Source organism: Mytilus trossulus, chromosome 11 (assembly GCF_036588685.1).
Source record: "Mytilus trossulus isolate FHL-02 chromosome 11, PNRI_Mtr1.1.1.hap1, whole genome shotgun sequence".
NCBI lineage: Eukaryota > Metazoa > Mollusca > Bivalvia > Mytilida > Mytilidae > Mytilus > Mytilus trossulus.
Genome location: NC_086383.1, coordinates 7,899,300 through 7,919,048, shown reverse-complemented (window position 1 = coordinate 7,919,048; position 19,749 = coordinate 7,899,300). Strand labels below are relative to the sequence as shown.

The 19,749-nt window shown below is 31.5% G+C and overlaps 1 pseudogene; it reads right to left on the bottom strand.

Moving 5' to 3' along the window:
- Positions 1–2,242: 2,242 nt before the first annotated feature.
- The window catches only part of LOC134689681 (polyadenylate-binding protein 1-like), a 40,219-nt pseudogene continuing 22,712 nt past the window's right edge, over positions 2,243–19,749 (bottom strand).

Here is a 19,749-nt window from a genome sequence, read left to right as displayed (position 1 = left end):
TGATACATGCTGATAGATCTATATTTTGAATGTAAAAGATCATCTCCTGTCAAAGATAACATATTCTGCAAATGTTCATACATGTATTATTTATGTCAGTGACAGCAGCCTTCCATTTAAATAAGTGTAGCAGTTAGACGAACCAATATGTCAAATGTCCATATGATGTTATGTTATGTTATGTTAGCTATATTGTTTATAAAATACATTTTTTATAATGTTAACTGAATTGATAATATTTTAAAATGTTGTTGAAGTTTTCTACATATATAATATGCAAAGTTTAGTGTTGTTTTCTTGTAGCTTGTAGATCATGTAGATATACATGACAAAACACTTTTTCAAAATATGTAGGGCTTGCCTGGATACCTGCATAGAAAGGTCACAAAGGACACCTGTCCAACAATCAAGGTTTTAAGTGGACTGAGTTTCTGAAACCATTTAGGAAAACTTGTAGTTTATATTTATATATAGTCCACCTTTATTCTTCTAGCAAAGAATTATTTTCCATAGGACAAGAAAACAAACCACCAAGCTCCTGTGAAAAATTCTGTTCATAGCTTAATCACATTATATCTGAAAGTAGATCTTACGTTTTTTAGTCTACCATGTGTCTGTCGGGTTTTAAACACACCCTCTGTCAGTGTCATGTATGAATATATCATATAGTTAATTAGCCAACTAAGAACATATGTGCATATTGGATAAAAATAGCTGCCATATGACATTTAAATGCAAAAAAATATAACCAATTTTCAACACAAATAGAAGATAATATTATTAGTTATTCAGGAAATGAAATGTCTGAGTGCTATGAATATGTATGCTGTTTATTGTGTAAATGGGACTTATATTTAAGAAATGAATGCTTCTTATAGTAATTTCTTTGAGGTGTTAAAAGTTTTGACTGAAGCATATTTTGTACACAAAAAATAGAATTTTGATCAAAACTACAGATTCTGATGTAACTGCAATTTAATAAGTTTTAATTATAGCAAGCAATGTATTTTGTTAGTTCACATGCAAGGCATGATGTTGAATGTATATTTATAAGATACCTTTTTCTATGTATTTTTTGTTGGGTAGCTGTCTTTTTGAATTATAGTTTGCGTTTGGTAATACTCAGAGATTGATAGTTTTACATTTTCGCTAGCCAAGGGTTACTATTCACTCCCGCTCTCTCCAACCTTGGCGGATTAAGCAAGCATTTATTACAAATGTTGCGCCATCTATCAGAAGATTAAAGTCACGCCCATTCCGAATACATTATTTTTTACCAATGGAAGCACTGGAACTCCTCAATTTGGAGATAAAACATGCTACATCTAGATTCTACACACTTGGTAAAGCCAGATACAAAAAATACATTAAGGTTCACGCATTTGTGCAAGAAATATACAAAGGAACTTCTATTTAGTCGATTAAAGTATTAAAATATTCATTGCATATGATCGTATGTTTAGGGATGTAAAGGATTGTTGCACAATAAACACATGGCAATTGTTTACAAACACTTTCTATATTTACATGTGATCATGTTATAGGCGCGTTATGATTGGATGCAGCGAGTTTTGACTGCAACCAATAAAAATCGGTACCTTCAGTCCTTGTGTCTCCGAAATTTTAGCTCAATTCGTTAAGGGTGGAGGGAACGGGAGGTGATCTTACCCATTGGCTGGCGAAGATGATAGTTTTAGGACTTATTTCAATAGAAACAAATATCTGCATGCCTACTTGATGCATACATCTCTTACATTCACAACACATATTGAGAGGAACAAATTGAAGACCATTCAGTCAGTTAGCCCTACTCTCTTTCATTTTTGATTTTTTTCATAAATAGATCCAAACAGTTGGGCATAAATTTTAAAATGTAATTTTAAATTATAATGATTATACCCTGTTTTTCACAGTAACAAAAATATTGCAATAATTACTGAATTAACAGTAGATAATGAGCTTTAGAAACAAACACCATTAAGGTCACATATACAGTAAAATAGTGATAAAACAATGTATCGTCATTGTTATGCTAAAACCTCGTGTCTCAATTTTTTGCAGAAATCTATTTATCAATTATTTAGAATTAAATATATATGTTCCACTGAATTTGAAAATATCTGATCTTCTAACCAATCATTAATCCGAATTCTGACATGTGAAGAAAAAGTGTAGTCAGATTGGTGAGACACTTTGTTGTGCGAAAATATCGTATCTCAAAAGAAAAACACCTAATACGGCAGCTGACATTATAAAAAAGTACAGTTTTATCAATTTTAGGTTCTCAAAGCTAATATAACTTAGACATAATGAAAAGCTTTGAAAATACAATATAGGTGCAGAAATTGTTGCTCGTCTTAGAAATTGATGCGTTAGAAGGTCAGACATTTTCACATACAGTGGAACATACATATTTAATACTAAATAATTGATCAAAAGATTTCAGTTTTTACTGCCTGGTGTAAAATTATCAAAACCTAAGATGCAAGATTTTTGTGTAACAACGACGTATATATTTGTGTTAGTTGCTCATTTGTAAAAACATGACAATGTGTATGACAGATGTTAACAATCATACCTCATGTTCGACTGAAGAGTGCTGTCATCTGGCTTCATATCTACATTTCATATCAACCCGATTTGAGACTTTTATAATAGTCTAACCTGATGTCCCTAGGGAGTTGCCTTCCCATTCTAAACATAAACAATTTTACAGATTTTCAGTTTTATTTGTTCACTTTGAATTTAGAGTTGCTTATTGTATTTAAAAAAAGTATTTCACATTTTATAATATGTATTGTTATTAACAGTCTCAATGAGTTATTTTTGTTCTGTATTTTTTCCTGACATCCAATTTTTGTAAAAACAGTACTGTAAATTCAGAAATTATGGAGTGCAGTTATTATTGCAAATCACTGATTACTGGTAAAACCTGTGATCTAATTGATTGATTTCTAATCATATGGAGCAGGTCTTTATAGAAATTATGAATTGGAGTTTGTATTATTGCAAACCTGAAACATGTCTTATTTTTTGCTTTTTTTAAATCTTTGTTATAATTTCGGAGTTCATGAGAAATATAAATACCATTTTGAAAAAGTTCTAGAATTTATGTTGAAAGGTCAAGAACATTTATCAGAATTTACAGTACAATCTATAATGATACAACTTTCTTCATATCATTGTGTGTGAATAAGTCTGAATGAATGATACATATATTATATATTATATACAAATGTTATATAATTTATAAATATTTATATAATTTTATCATTTTATAATAATTTTTAACTAGCTTATATTATTCATCATGTATATGAAATGAGGGTAAGATAATAAATATATTAATTTATAGATTTATTTTGTCTCTTTTGATATCGGGCATGGCATGCACCAGTTGATACACGAACAACTACTGAGTTGATGATTTTTAATTTGTGTACATGTGGTTATATACACTGGGTTAAAAGAAAAAAGGGGGAGCTACAGAGAACGCTGTGCAAGGGCTGTATTGCCAGTCAAGGTCGTTAAAAAATTTCAATTGTTAACACAGTTAAAAACAAAAAGTGACACAATCCCAGCCAAATAAACAAGAAAAGATATAAACACCTCAAGTAAGAGATTCACCCGTGAAACAAAACAAGAAATGAACTCAGAAAGGGTAAGCTCTTCCTGTTTGAGTTACAGTAAATCTTAAAGTTACAAGACATGACATAAAGTCAAATTTTCGTAATCTTTCGTTTGCAGACTGTCATATGCTGAGGACCTAAAAAGTAAACTATCAGACATGCAGTTTATATTGCTCATTGTTGATCGTGTTTCATGTTCTGTCTTGGGTTATTTAGTGGTTCTTTCACAGATATTCCATGATAGGTTCCAACCACCATCTTGATTTCTTTTCCCTTCAATGTGACCAAACGAATTTGACTTTACATTTGGATTATACTTGATTGAGTAACCGAACAGCAATCTCCTTTCACGGATTTGGCTATACTTTTCGGACCTTTTGGTTTATAGCTCTTCATCTTTTACATAAGCTTTGGATTTCAAAATTTTTGCCACGAGCATCACTGAAGAGACATGTATTGTCGAAATGCGCATCTGGTGCAAGAAAATTGGTACCGTTAATTTTATTACTATAAAGGGCACACAAATGACTAGTGTAAAACATTCAAACGGGAAAACCAACAGTCTTATTTATATAAAAAGCAAGAAACACATTAACAAATGACAACTACAGAAATCAGATTCCTCAGGACAGATGCAAGTTCAGCAGGTTTAAACGTTTTAAAAGGCACACACCATCACCTTTATCTGAAACAATAGTGTAACATCACAACATAGAGTGACACACTATAAAATATCAATTGAAATGGCTTCACTCAATCAAAAGACATAACACAAGTGAACATACACTGAACGAATAAATTTGATATATGATACAATGGTAATACCAAAAAAAGGTTGAATGAAATAAGGCAACCGTAGTATACGGCTGTGAGATGTTAAAGAAAAAAAATACAACAATAACCTTGAACAAAATGCCGCTGAAAACAATAAAATATAAAGGTAAATGAAAATAATTTTATTTTAAGGTATAATCAGTTTAAAAGGAGAATGAAAATAAGTTTTACAAAGCAAATGATTTTGTTGTTCATAGTACAAAGAGTGATTTTTTTCTATAAACAATTAGTACCAATGCATACACGTTAACTATACTCTATTGGATGTGTACACAAGCCGAACTCAATCCTCATCTGAAGTATGATTATATATACGTTACTGATGCATTGGTGTAAAAGGTAAAATATCAAAAATACTGAACTCAGAAGAAAATCAAAAGTGGAGAGTCACTAATCACATGGCAAAATCAAATGCCAAAAACATAAAAAATGAATGGATTTAACTGGTTTTAAAGCGCTAAAACTCTCACTTTATTAACAGTTCCATCAAATTCCGTTATATTTGAAATGATGCGTAATTTTTAATTGTATTCTTTTATGTTGAATTCATTCATCTTCGTTTACCCCGAACACTTCATTAAGGTGATCAAAAATATTTTTTAATGTATACATATTGTTTAGCACAATATTATAGCAATTAATGACTATATTTTATAACAGATATTCAGCAGAGGGCTACAGTTATTTAAGCAAAATACAAAGTTCTACTCTGTCTGATCCGTTTCCGACAGATTGGACATTGTTTCACTTTTAATTTGTCGCTACAGTTTTTACAGCAGCATGCATGCATACATGGTAAAAATGTGACTTCTACTGGATCATCAAAACAGATTTTACACATATATTTATCATCAGTATTGTCCCCTAATTTCTGCTTACCGTTTCCAGTACTCTCAATTTCTAAAAATTAATGAATAGAATTATTAGAGGTCTAAATTGTTGGAACTCTTTGATTTTTATGACAAATTAACTTTGATCATTTGCATTAGCTCAACTTTTATCTCCGTTTGGTAACGACGTGTAAAATCTATGACATTAATGATGTCTTTACACTACATTCATTTGGTGTGTGACTTGTACCGATTGATATTGTTGTCATTGAGACATGATTTTATTAATAAATTGATATTGGCTTTCACCAAGCTGTCAGTAACTACATAAATGAGTATCCCCAGATCTGATGAGTTAAGCCTTTTTCAATTGATTTGTATAGTTTGTTGTACTGGTACACTACAATCCTAGAATAGGTGAGGGTTGAACACTAACAAACATGTTTAACTCTGTCACATTCTTATTGTGCATGACCAATTTCAGGTGCCTGTAGTTAAGTGATTGTCTTTGGTTCATTTCTCTTATATGTGTTTTTGGTAGATTGTTTTGTAAATAAATAGTCTCGTAGTTTTGTCAGTTGAATTGCTTTATATTTTTCATATCAGGGCCATTTATAGACAAGCATACGGTATGGGTTTTTCTCATTGTTAAAACAGTAATGAAGCTGATGAAAATTTGATGAACGCATTATTCATTATTAAGTGCCTACCCGTAATATATGGTTTGCTGCTGGGTCATTATTATTTTAACATTGATCCATTATATCTATAAATATACACAATTGGCTAACCAGTGGGAGGTTTAGCTAGGTATAGTAATAGGCTTAATCCACTATTTGTTTAAGTAAATGTCTGTTCCAAGTTAGGAATATACTCGTCTTGTTTGTTGATTTTGTGAGTTTTTATGTACTTCACCTTCGAAAAATTTCAATATACATTGCAGTTCGGTATTTTTGTTATAGGTTTGTTATCTATCTTTGAAAATTATGTTTTCCTTTTCAGAGTGCAAACAAAAGGAGAACAATACAAATATATACCCTTTGCAATCAATGGTTCTGGTAATAGGTTAGAGGTGTACCCCACTGCACCTTGGGACGATTGGCTGTCATCATTTTCTTCTAACTGTTGTTCTTCATTTGTCTTTTCTACATTAAAAGACAAGTTATAAAAATAGCTAGTTTATGTTGTTTTCAGTAACTTGCTGTTTTAATTTCGTGTATCTTTGTCTTAAAACAAATATTTAATTATCAAGTAATATTGCAGGTGACCAGTTTACTCGGGAAAAAAATTGGACTTTTCTGAAAGCATCACAATCCTTTATCCTGATGTTGCACATAAGCCATGTAAGACCATTTCGATGTTTGTTCTAAAGGTCTAGTGACGTGTTTTGTGGACTTGTTTTTTTCGCTCAACATGTGGTTTTGTTTTGCCATGGCGTTGTCAGTTTCATTTTGACTAATGTCCGATTTCTTCCCCATATCAATTTTCAATTTCATCATTTGTATCTGTCACATGTTTACATAAACATATTGTAATTCCTTTTTTATTAAAAGGTTATCAGTATTTTGTCAGGCAATGTATGTTGGTCATTGGAAGTAGTCTTCATTTTTTTCCCCACTTTATTTATTATTTTTGTATTTAAATATCTCAACGATATATTTCAGCTTAAATATCATTTTCATTGGGCAATAATAAGTATCATTAATCATAAACCAATTCATAATTATATATCTAAGCTAGTTAGAGGGGATGCTGTCAAAATGTACCTTGAGTCAAATTCTTTTTAAAAGATCATCAACATATTTTAATCTGTGTATTGTTTCTCCTCAGTTATTTTGTTATGTCTTGTAAAGATTAAATTACGGTAACTATATGATCAAAATTGACAATTTGTTTTATTTATTTATTTATGATTGAATTTGCGGTTTTTTTTTCTAAACCGATAAAGCACAAGATTGCATGGCTAATTCAATGGATTTGTTATTATTATTATTATTATTATTATTATTATTATTATTATTATTATTATTATTATTATTATTATTATTATTAATTATGTTTCATAAACTAAAAGTGCAAGATATATTTACCGTTGTTCTCTAATATTCTGGATTCAAAGTGACGCTCTCCATCCTGATAAACCTCCTGAAAAACACACACTTAGAAACGTGGTTTGATACATAACGAAGCTTTTTATAACAATAGCCAAATATGATAATACCAAACCTAAATATAACAATAGCAAAACTAAAAAAAACATAATTATCTTTACTAGAAAAATATAACTGCTAACCACAGGTACTTGTCTCAGATTTTTTTTCTTATATATACCTTAATATTTTTCTTAGACAAGTGCCTGTGCTGCTTACCGATAAATAAAATATTTCCCACACTATCAGCACCTGATTAAAATATTGTATACTTTTTTGAAACGATAGGTATAATCTACAGGCCACATATCTTAATGTACATGATGAGTTGATAATTACCGAAGCATCAGACACAAACGCGTAATGTCAGAAAATAATATATAAATAATTTATGTCTCATTGTATCTAAATAGCTTATTGCTATTTGAGTGTTCCATCAACTAAAATGAAGACTCTGATCAATGTTGAAAAAAGCAGAAACACAAAAATAACCAACTCCAAGGAAAATTCAACTAGAGGCTCAAAAGAGCATGTGTCGCTCACCTTGGTGTATGTGAATATTAATCAAAGGAATCAGATGGATTCATGACAAAATTGTGTTGTGGTGATGGTGATGTGTTTGTACATCTTACTTTACTGAACATTCTTGCTTCTTACAATTATCTCTATCTCTAATGAACTTGGCCCAGTAGTTTCAGTGAAAAATGTTAGTAAATATTTACAAATTTTATGAAAATTGTTAAAAATTTACTATAAAGGACAATAACTCCTTAGGGGGTCAATTCACCATTTCGCAAATGTTAACTTATTTGTAGATCTTACTTTACTGAACACTATTGCTGTTTACAGTTGATCTCTATCTATAACAATATTCAAGATAATAACCGAAAACAGCAAAATTTTCTTCAAATTACCAATTCAGGGGCAGCAACCCAACAACGGGTTATCCGATTCATTTGAAAATTATTAGGGGAGATAGATCTTGACCTGATAGACAATTGTATTCCTTGAAGATTTGCTCTAAATGCTTTGGGGTTTGAGTTAAAAGCTTAAAACTGCATTTTACCCCTATGTTTTTTTTTTAGCTGTAGCGGCCATCTTGATTTGATGGCCGGGTCACCAAACACATCTGTTAGAATAAATACCCCAAAGATGATTGTGGCCAAGTTTGGATTAATTTAGCCCAGTAGTTTCAGACGAGAAGAATTTTCTAAAAGATTGCTAAGATTTACAAATCTTACTTTGCTGAACATTATTGCTGTTTTTAGTTTATCTCTATCTATAATAATATTCAAGATAATAACCAAAAACAGCAAAATTTCCTTAAAATAACCAATTCTGGAGCGGCAACCCAACAACGGGTTGTCCAGTTCATCTGACAATTTCAGGGCAGATAGATCTTGACCTGATAAACAGTTTTACCCTGTCAGATTTGTTCTGAATGCTTTGGTTTTTGAGTTATAAGCGAAAAACTGTATTTTACCCTTATGTTCTATTTTAGCCATAGCGGCCATCTTGGTTGGTTGGCCGGGTCACCGGACACTTTTTTTGAACAAATTATCCCACTGATAATTGTGACCAAGTTTGGTTTAATTTGAACAAGTAGTTTCAGAGGAGAAGATTTTTGTAAAAGTTAACGACGACGGACGACGGACGCCAAGTGATGGGAAAAGCTCACTTGGCCCTTTGGGCCAGGTGAGCAAAAAATAGGGATAAAGTAGTCTTTAACAACTGTTAACTTGTCCTAAAATCTTAATCACTACAAAAACAAACACATATATAATTAAAAATCAATTCTTCAAAAACAATTGAAGGTCTCTCCACCTCGATCGTAAGAATGAAATTTAAAAAAAGATGTTAGAAAACTCCTTGTTGATGTAATTTGGTACCTCAAACTGATATAAAAAAAAATAAGATTATTACGTATATCTAGAAAACTCAATTGTTAATGAACAAGAAAGAATTTAAGGCAAAGGTCAAATCTAGAACGTCAAGTTGATCTTTCACCTCGAGGTCAATTTCAAGGTCATAGGTCAGTGACCTCAAATCAAAGACCCCAGGTCAAACAATTGAATGGTTGTGGAGAAATACCGATTTCAAAAACAAAAAGGGAGAAAACTCCTATAAGGGTTGACCAAATCACTTCGAACTTAATGGGTTGAAGTTGCCCCTTATTGTAAACAGTAATTTTGCAAACACATCATATCATTAAATGTAACAGTTACTTTTGAATATAGATTACAAGCAAATTCCCAAATTTAGAATATGACCTTGAACTTCAACCTTGACCTCAAATTCAAAGTCATAGGTCAGTGAACTCAAATAGGAAGGCCCGAGGTCAATCACTTGTACTGGTCTGGAGAAATAATGATTTCAAATACATAAGGGGAGAAAATTCCTATAAAGGTTTACCAAAACTCTTCGACTGAAATAGGTTGAAGTTGCGCCTTATTGTAGACAGTAATTTGGCAAACACATCATACCATTAACTGTAACAGTTTCTTTTGAATAATGATAACAAGCAAAATCAAACATTTACAACATGACCTTGACCTTTGACCTTGACCTCAATTTCAAGGTCATGGGTCAGTGAACTCAAAATAGAAGGTCCGAGGTCAATCGTTTGTATGGTTGTGGAGAAATAATCATTTCAAATGCATAAGGGGAGAAAACTCCTATAAGGGTTAACCAAAACCCTTCGACTGAATATGATGAAGTTTCGCCTTATTATAAACAGTTATTTTGCAAACGTATCATATCATTAACTGTAACAGTTTCTTTTGAATAATGATAACAAGCAAAATTCAAAATTTATAACATGACCTGGACCTTTGACCTTGACCTCAACTTCCTTTAAATGGACCAAGGACTTCATTTTAAAAGACTGTAGGCCTCTACGAGTTATACCGTATGAATTTATCCAACACATTGTCTACCTTAAATTTTCAAAGGGAAATAACTCCCAAAAGATGTCTTCCGATCACTTCAGTCAAAATAAAACAAATCATTCTTAAGAGTAGACGAACAATTTGGTGCAAACAGTTTGTTAAAATCTTTTACGGTTTTAGAGATATAGCGATGACAAGAAAAATTGGACGCGGGGAGATAACTCCTATAAGAATAAATGTTCGGTTACACAGGGTGAGTTTTGAAACCGCCATTACTGTACAACATCATTGGCCAAACATCCATTCGATATGTTGTAAAACAAAAAAGCATCTCAGACGGCAGAAGAAAAAAAAAATCAGAAGAAAAACAAAAGGTCTTTCAACGAAAAGTGGAAAGACCTAATAAAAAACACAACCAGACATATAGACATAAGCAAAAGTGAAAGACAAAAATCCACAAAAACAAACCATAGCACAATAATACACAAGACAGGATGTATATATGCAGAGTTATTTTATATGAAACAAAGAAACACAAGAAGGTATATAGACAGAGAACATTAGTAAAAATTAAAAACCAATTCTTCAGAGAACAATTGAAGGTCTTTCCACCTCGATAATTAGAATGAAATTTAGAAAAAAAAGCAAGAAAGGGTCACTCCTTGTTGATGTAATTTGGTACCTCAACTGATATAGAAAAATAAGATTAATAGGTATATACAGAAGATTTAATTGTTTTATAATGAACAAAAACAAATTTATAGCAAAGGTCAAAATCTAGAACGTCAAGTTGACCTTTGACCTTGACCTCAATTTCAAGGTCATAGATCAGTGATCTGAAATCAAAAGACCCCAGGTCAATCACTTGTATGGTTGTAGAGAAATATCGATTTCAAAAACAAAAGGGGAAAAAACTCCTTAAAAGGTTGACCAAAACACTTCGACTTAAATAGGTTGAAGTTGCCCCTTGTTGTAAACAGTAATTAGGCAAACACATCGTATCATAAACTGTTACAGTTTCTTTTGAATAACGATAACAAGCAAAATTCAAAATTTATAACATGATCTTGACCTTTGACCTTGACTTCAATTTCAAGGTCATGGGTCAGTGAACTCAAATTAGAAGGTCCGAGGTCAATCACTTGTATGGTTGTGGAGAAATAACGATTTCAAATACATAAGGGGAGAAAACTCCTATAAGGTTTAACAAAAACTCTTCGACTGAATAAGTTGAAGTTAACCTTATGGTAAACAGTGATTTTGCAAACATAATATATCATCAACTGTTACAGTTTCTTTTGAATAACGATAACAAGCAAAATTCAAAATTTATAACATGACCTTGACTTTTGACCTTGACCTCAATTTCCTTTATATGGACCAAGGACTTCACATCAAAAGACTGTAGGCCTCTACAACTTATACTGTATGAATTAACCCAATATATCGTTTATTTTAAATTTTCAAAGGGAAATAACTCCCATAAGATGTCTTCTGATCACCCCAGTAAAACAAATCATTCTTAAGAGTAGACGAACAATTTGGTGATAACAGTTTGTAAAATTCTTATACGGTTTTTGAGATATAGCGATAACCAGAAAAAGGGGACACGGGGAGATAACTCCTATAAGAATAAGTGTTCGGTCAAACAGGGTGAGTTTTGAAACCTCCATTACTAAACAACATCATTGGCTAAACATCCATTCGATATGTTGTAAAACAAAAAAAAGCATCTCAGACGGCAGAAGAAAAAAAAAATAATAATCAGAAGAAAAGTGGAAAGACCTAATGAAAAGACGAGAAAATATTATAAACACAATGACGGGATGTTTAAGTCACGTCAAATGGATATAACAAAAACAGACTAAACAGTAACAGTAGTATTCATAAAGACAAATAAAATATTATAACACGTTATAAAAATAATAAAATATTATAACACGTTATAATTGTATAAACAACGCAAAAGAGTGGCGTTTCGGATGTTAAAACAAATAATTGTTTCCAAAATAGTTTAACAACTTTACAAAACGGGTTTTACCTCGTCAGGTTTTTCTAGTTTTTCGTTAAAGAGAAAATACACATACAATGCACAAGGTTTTTTGATTCGAGCATGCCTGATTAGATTTATAGATTAAACATGTGTTTAATCAGAAGCATACGGTTGTGTGGTAAAATATATTTAACAACCTACATATAAGCCAAATGGAGTCTCTCATTGGCACTCATACCATATCTTCCTATATCTAATTAAAATAAATCTAGATTGAACATTGTTTGTCCAGAAGATAAATCGAAGCACCCTATGTTTCTCGAAAAGATTGTCTTTCGTCAGTTTTTTTGCCATAGTTGTGCCGGTCTCTTTTCTACTTGTAGATCTTGATAGTCTCTTTAGTATCTTACCATCTTTATTGTTAAGATTAACCGTTATATTTTGGTAATCTATATCATCCAATGGTCAATAGTCAAATGCCGATTTTCGACCTATTATTCGGTACTAGACTAGTTCAAACTAACCTGGTTAACAGGAGTGGAAACTGGATGATGCTGTGATGAATTTCTTCTAACCCAATTATGGAACTTCAGATCTAACAACGATGTTATTGAAGCCCTTGTTGTCCTGAAAATTGAACCGTTTAAATAAAAAAAAACATATCGACTTAGTCAAATATATATCTGAAAGCAGGCAAAACTATACGGTCACATCTATTTTACTATAGTTTTCTTTGAAACAATTGTGACAAATTCACAACTTTTACATCCTTTACTAAATGCGAAGGACGACGGACGATGAGTTTGAGCTTTTGATTTTTCCTGTTGATACGATACTTTTCTTTTTTTCTTTTTCATCGGAGTTTAAAATTTTTGTGATTTTACATTTTAATAGTACGTTTTTCGACGTTAAATGTCTCATCAGTTGTTAATGACCAAAATCAGTAAACAAATTGTCATAATTCTATTTATCCAATGAATTCGACAACAGTTACAGTCATCGTGACGATATTTTTCATAAAAAATAAATTCACACAAAGAACTTTAAAATAAACAAATATTAACAGCAATAACCTTTCTGCCCTATACTGCTATATGTAAATATTTCAGTTTTATACAAAAAAACACTACACAAAAATTCACGAAATTTAGGCGGTATTTAGATATGCCAGCGCCTGGCCTCAGTATGTAGTATTTGGATTTAGCAAGCCTTATCTATGTATTAAGGACTTTTCGTTTTGAATTTTCCTCGGAGTTATTTTTTTTAATTTTACTTTTTACTTAATCAAGGTTTTCGTTTCAACAAATTACTCAAAATTTTTACTAAATTCGTCCGAAGATTATTAGATTTTTTTTAAAGTTCGGCTGTACATTCACAAAATTGTGTTTTCCTGTGACAGTTACTGACGCCTTTATTCTATATCCATTGGATGTTTGATGTGTACTGATTACTATTTTAGTCTTGGAAATGTTTGATACATGATATTTTAAAAGCTGTTGGCTCTGAACAAACCGCAGTAACTGTTAGTACGCTCATTATTATTAGTAAAGAGTGTGCTCGAGGGTTTATTGTTTAAATGTGTCCTCATTGAATACAACTAATAATATTTCCTGAAAATTTAGATTTTGACGTTCGCAGTCTTATTTGAGGGTTTAAATACTTACTGATTAAAACGTCCTTTGTACTCCAATTGTCGAAGTTGATCAAACACTTCGCTGAAATTGGCTTCCTGCGGTTTATTCAAATATGCTGTTTGTTCTATCACAGCACCTGCTCTCTATAAAAATTATGATTTCTTTATATTTTATGTTTTTGAAACAAACTTTGCCAGGATTGCCTGATCATAAAGTTGTTTTTCTTAACAATGAATTGTGTCTTCTTCTGTTTGTATATTTGACTGGATATAGATGATATATTGATGTTCCTATGCTGATACAGCAAAAGCTCTCACAGTGATGTGAACATTTTCTTACACTAAATTGTGACATTTGCATTTTGATGTGCATAGTGTTTGGGTGATTTTTATTTTTTTTAAATTGTAATTCCTACAATGGGACTCAACGCATCGTCGAGAAAAAAAAGATATTAAGAGTCATAAAAATGTTTAATACTACGGGAAACGGCGATTGATTGTGAAAAGGGGACAGCTAACCTTTACAAATGCTTTAGTAGCGGATCCTTTTCGAAATCTACAAATCTTTAAATAAGATGGAGCGTAGCATATTCTAAATACAATCAGGTCTGCACACTTACTCTTCGTGTTATAGTAGTAAGGTAAACCAGTAAACTAGGAACTCTTGAGCAAAACCAAGTGAGAAATTTAGCTGTGTCAGTTAGAAATCGACCCTATGGAAATGAATATCCCATCATCTGTTCACATACTTTGGATTGAAAAATATTTATGCAGATCGGTATCTGTTTGAAATTATACGTTATAAGAAACCCCTAAAATTATTGATCATTTGGATCTCATTTGAATTACAAAAATGACTGAACGTATTATACCTGTACATGTACCAGTGCATTTGCATAAGGTTGATTAGTATTCGACGCAGCTTAAAGCTAAACACAGAAAAGGTCCACATGCAGACAATCCAGGAGGACGATCTCTTACTTAGTATGCAACTGTAATCATTAAGGCCATATTCAGTCAATAACAAATTCAAATGTATCTAATTGTTAATTAAAACATCTACACCCCAAAGACCTAACATTTGAACTGCAGTAGATCTAGCCATTATGTGTATTATAGACCATTGCACATCAGTGAATAGACCATAGCACCTCAGCGTCCATTTAGGAACCTTCGAGAACTACATATGCATTCCACTTTATCTGATCAATTTGACCATTGCCTGTTTTGCCATGTTTCTGACACTTACTAATGAATGATAGTTTTAACATAAATGACTTGAATGCAGGTATACCGTGTAACGTTAAACCTGTCGATTCTTTTAGTATCCTACTGATGAAAATAAAACTTTATGAATTGAACTTAAACAGTAAAGATCAAACTCTCACAATGAAATTTCAATCATGTGTAAGAAATATCTTAAATCATATATATTAAATCTTTGTTTTTACTTATATGAACATTTAGATAGAACTTGCTATATGAGACAAATCGAATCAATTGTTTGGTATTGATATAAGAAAGGACCCTTGTTATTTGTTTTAAGATTTTCTTTCACACACATATGGCTTGTTCGATTGCACAAAGTCAATAAAGTAATTATACCTCTAATACTCGTGTAGCACATATAACAGTTTCATTTGTTGAATGCTCAAGTAGAAGTAAAAGCAAATCTTTGATCACAGATCTTCGTATAGCAATGTTGTGTTTTCGGCGTCCAGATGCTACCTATATATATAAAACAAGTTTGTTAAATTTCAGTAAATGCAAATTGATAATCAAGCAAGCACTTGCAATCTTACCAATTATCGATTAAACTTATTTCAACAACCTTCTAAAACACAGAAACCATTTCAATTATTTGGTCAATGTTTTGATGAGAAAAGTAGTACACAGGTACAAATTGCTTACATGAATTTCACACGAAACTCACATGAAATTCACATGAACATATACGTGAGATTCACCTCAATCGAGATTATACATGAAACTCGCGTGAAGATTTTCATGTGAATATCACGTGAATTAAGATTCACATGAATCTGATTTGATATTTTTCACATAAATTTCACGCGAAATTTACAACAAAAAAATGATATTTTTCATAATTTTAATTGAATTTGAAAATTTAGATGTTCTTTGAAATGCTCTTGTTTAAAAATTCATGTGAACTTCACATGAAAAGAATTTACCTGATGTTGATGTGAAATTCACATGAGTTTCACATGAGATTCTCCCGAAACTCACAAAAACTGATATCACATGAGTTTCTCATATAACTTCGTTTGAGGTGAAATTCATGTGAATTTCACGTGAGATTCACATGAATTTAAATTCATGTGAAATTTGTCTGTATAGGGTTGTTCTAATAGTGTGTGTCTGAGGAGGTCCTATTACGTCATTACTAAATGATGAGATTCATACAATTAGGTTTAAGTCGGTTGGAAGTCATTGTGACAGACGCATGAAATACGAATAGACATATGATAATTGTTTTACAGATGACCACACATGTTTTTCCGAAAACTAAAAATATCTTCCTATATTGATTTGCTGACAAAAATAACTTTATGTCGGAGTTCTGCACGAGTTACCATATGTATTCATCATTTCAGATGCTCCTTGTGTTCTTGTGTGTTGTTGTTGTTATCAATTTATTTCGTTTGTACTGTTTTCTATTTTTTTTGTCATGTGTGTGCTCCAACTGCTTATTTTTTTTTGTGCACTAAATCTATTATATATATTATGTTTTATAATATTTTATTATTGTTCTTTAAACGTGACAAAAAAGTACCACAAGTCCTCTTGGTTTAGACTCTTCTTCTAAAATCAAATGTTTGTTTTCACTTAGGAATTAAGTAATAAATAATAAATAATTTATCTTAAACATCTTGCTTACTTCCAAATTTAAGAACAGTTCTCCCATAAAAACTGCAAATCCACAGAAACGAGCAACTGTGTCAGGGTTTGATACAGTTTCTTCCTTCTTAAGATATTCCTCCTTGCATCTAAGTTTATTTAAAAAAACCCAGCAATTATGTTTGACAAATCAGCCAGAATAATACTTATAGAACTTTTAGTAAGATAAAATAATTATAAAACATTCACATAAAAACCGGACGCCTCTTAAACTAATTGTTTCCAGTTGTTTATTGAAGAATGAGGTGCTTTGTGTGTTTTAATTGTCCTCACGATTTCCTGATTCTTTTTAAAGTTTTTTTCTAATTGCGTTGGTACGATTTTATCACAGTAATCTCATAGTCTGGAAAACCAGTTAAATTCTAAAACACATCTTAAATCAAATGAAATCAACTATTTTTTTTCGAATCACTCGGTTATAACGTATTAGACATTTAGACAGCTGAAACTTACTTTGTTATTAAAATATTTATAAAGCTGTCAACACCCGGTACTCTGGTAAGTTTATTAGATAAGTATTCTGCTAGTTGTGCACCGGTATATCGAAAACGTGGTTCCATTAAGGACTGCAAACATACAAAATAAATACAGACATTTCACATAAGAGATATTCTTATGCATGTCGGAGTAAAATGTCATTTTAATTACACAATTAAACTTTACAACATTGTTATGCCATGACCCCGAAATGAAAATTGTAAAAACAACAACAAAATAATGACCTAATTTATGTACAAAAAATGAACGAAACAATTAATATGTAAGACATCAACAAACGACTACCGATGAACTACGGGTTCCTGACTTGGGACAATCACAAAAATACCAAATGTTTAACATGTAAGTGAGATCCCAACCATCATGTTAGCGGGATCCAAACCATCCCCATACCTGGAATAGTGGTGTAACGGTACAACATAAAAAATGTACTATAAAAAAATTAGATGAAAGTGTTCATGTCGGGGTCTTTTATAGATGGCTATGTGGTATGCGTTTTGCTCATCATTGAAGGCCGTACGGTCACCTATAATTGTTAAGGAAGTTCGCTTCTAAGTTTCAAAATAACAAGCTTTTCATAACATTTTTATACATATAGGAGTTTAGTAACTGAATCAACAGAACGAGAAAAAATAATATAGGTCAGTGTGCTTATTTTCGATTTATTAGCCATTGAAACTTTGTCGGGAAAATGTTCTCTCTTTATTTTTCATAGCTTTATTGTTGGTAAGTTAATAATCTCAAAAACTATAAAGGATTAACAACTATTTTAAAAGAATTTTAAAGATGGCGTATCATTATATATGGTAAAGACTTTTAAAAAGAAAAATGGGGGTTGATTGGCAAAATCTTTAAAAACAATCAAATGGACAAAACCCGAGGATTCCGAAGATCTGACAGAAATTCAGAAACATGACAAGCGAACATCCTATGTCATTTAGCAATCATACCATTTCTTCTTGGTTATAAAAAAACTCATAAGATATATGGATATACGAAGAAAAACAGTAGAAGTGGCTGGGTACTTAAACAACCCTACAACGAAAAGACACCAAATACAGATCTGAAAGTTCTTGAATTTCAGAAAGCTAGTTTAAGGCCAATAAAAACTATTTACAACTGATTCAAAAATCATGCATCTAAGAATGAATTTTCGATCAGTAAACATGAAACATCCAATGGATTTAGTGTACTGACGTCATAAAAGGGGAAAACATGATTTTCTGCAATGCCAATTCATGTACCGTTAGATTATAGATCTATGAATGTGTAAATGTATATAACAATATTATTTAATCTGCTTTTAATTTACTGATATCAAAGTAAATAATTGATACCAATAAAAACAATATGAAAAAATAGAGGTAACACCCCTGACTGCTCAATGATAAAATAAACTACCTTTTCAAACAGGCTGTCTACAATACAGTGAAAAACTCGCTCATCTTTGCAATTGAGTAGCATTTGCACAATAACATTCGATCCTTCTTCTATGTTGCTTGGTCGTAGTGCTATCTCCTCTATGATATCATTGAAAGTAGACGTAATATCGTCTGAAGGTGTACAATCACTAGCATTGTCTTGGAAATCTTCAAATGAGGTATTCTGAAATTGTTTCAATGTCGATTTATTTATTCTACCTTTAATTATAAGACTTAGAACATTTAGAAGCACATTTAAACTTAAACTGTTTCTTTTTTGTTACCAGAAACCAAATGTTATGAACGATGAAACATAACAGAAACTAACGAATAAACTCATATATATCAGTGTGAAAATGTACACCAAACACGAGTGTTGTCTAAAAAAGACTGATCAGTGAAGCTTGAATAAAAATAATATAAAGACGTTAGAGCAACTACGAAGTTGTAATGCATTGATGACCACAGATTCCTAAAATGTCTGACAAATACAACAAAGGTAATCTATTCCTTTGGTAGAACATCTTTAAAAAAGATGTTTCAAAAAATTCAAAACTGTACATTTATAAAAATGACCATATCAATGATAATCCATGTTAATAGGCGAGTGATGTCTACCTTGCTTGGAAAAAATGTCTTTATAAGCAGGCAAGGTGTAGAAATCCTGAATGTATGAACAAATTATAATTATCAGATCATTCTGTGAAGGATTAAACATTAATCAATCGAAATCCGACTTCAACGACAAATAAAAAATAAATGCAATGCTACCAAGTAAACACAGTGTAGTTTTTAGGCCAGTTCCCTTTCTTTTGTCTGCAAATTTCCAGATAAGTTATAAAATTACGGCTTGCTATCCCTCTTACTTGCTCAAACCACATACTTAATCAATGATTGTGACCAAGTTCGGTTAAATTTGTCTCAGTAGTATCAAAGGAGAAGATTTTTGTAAGA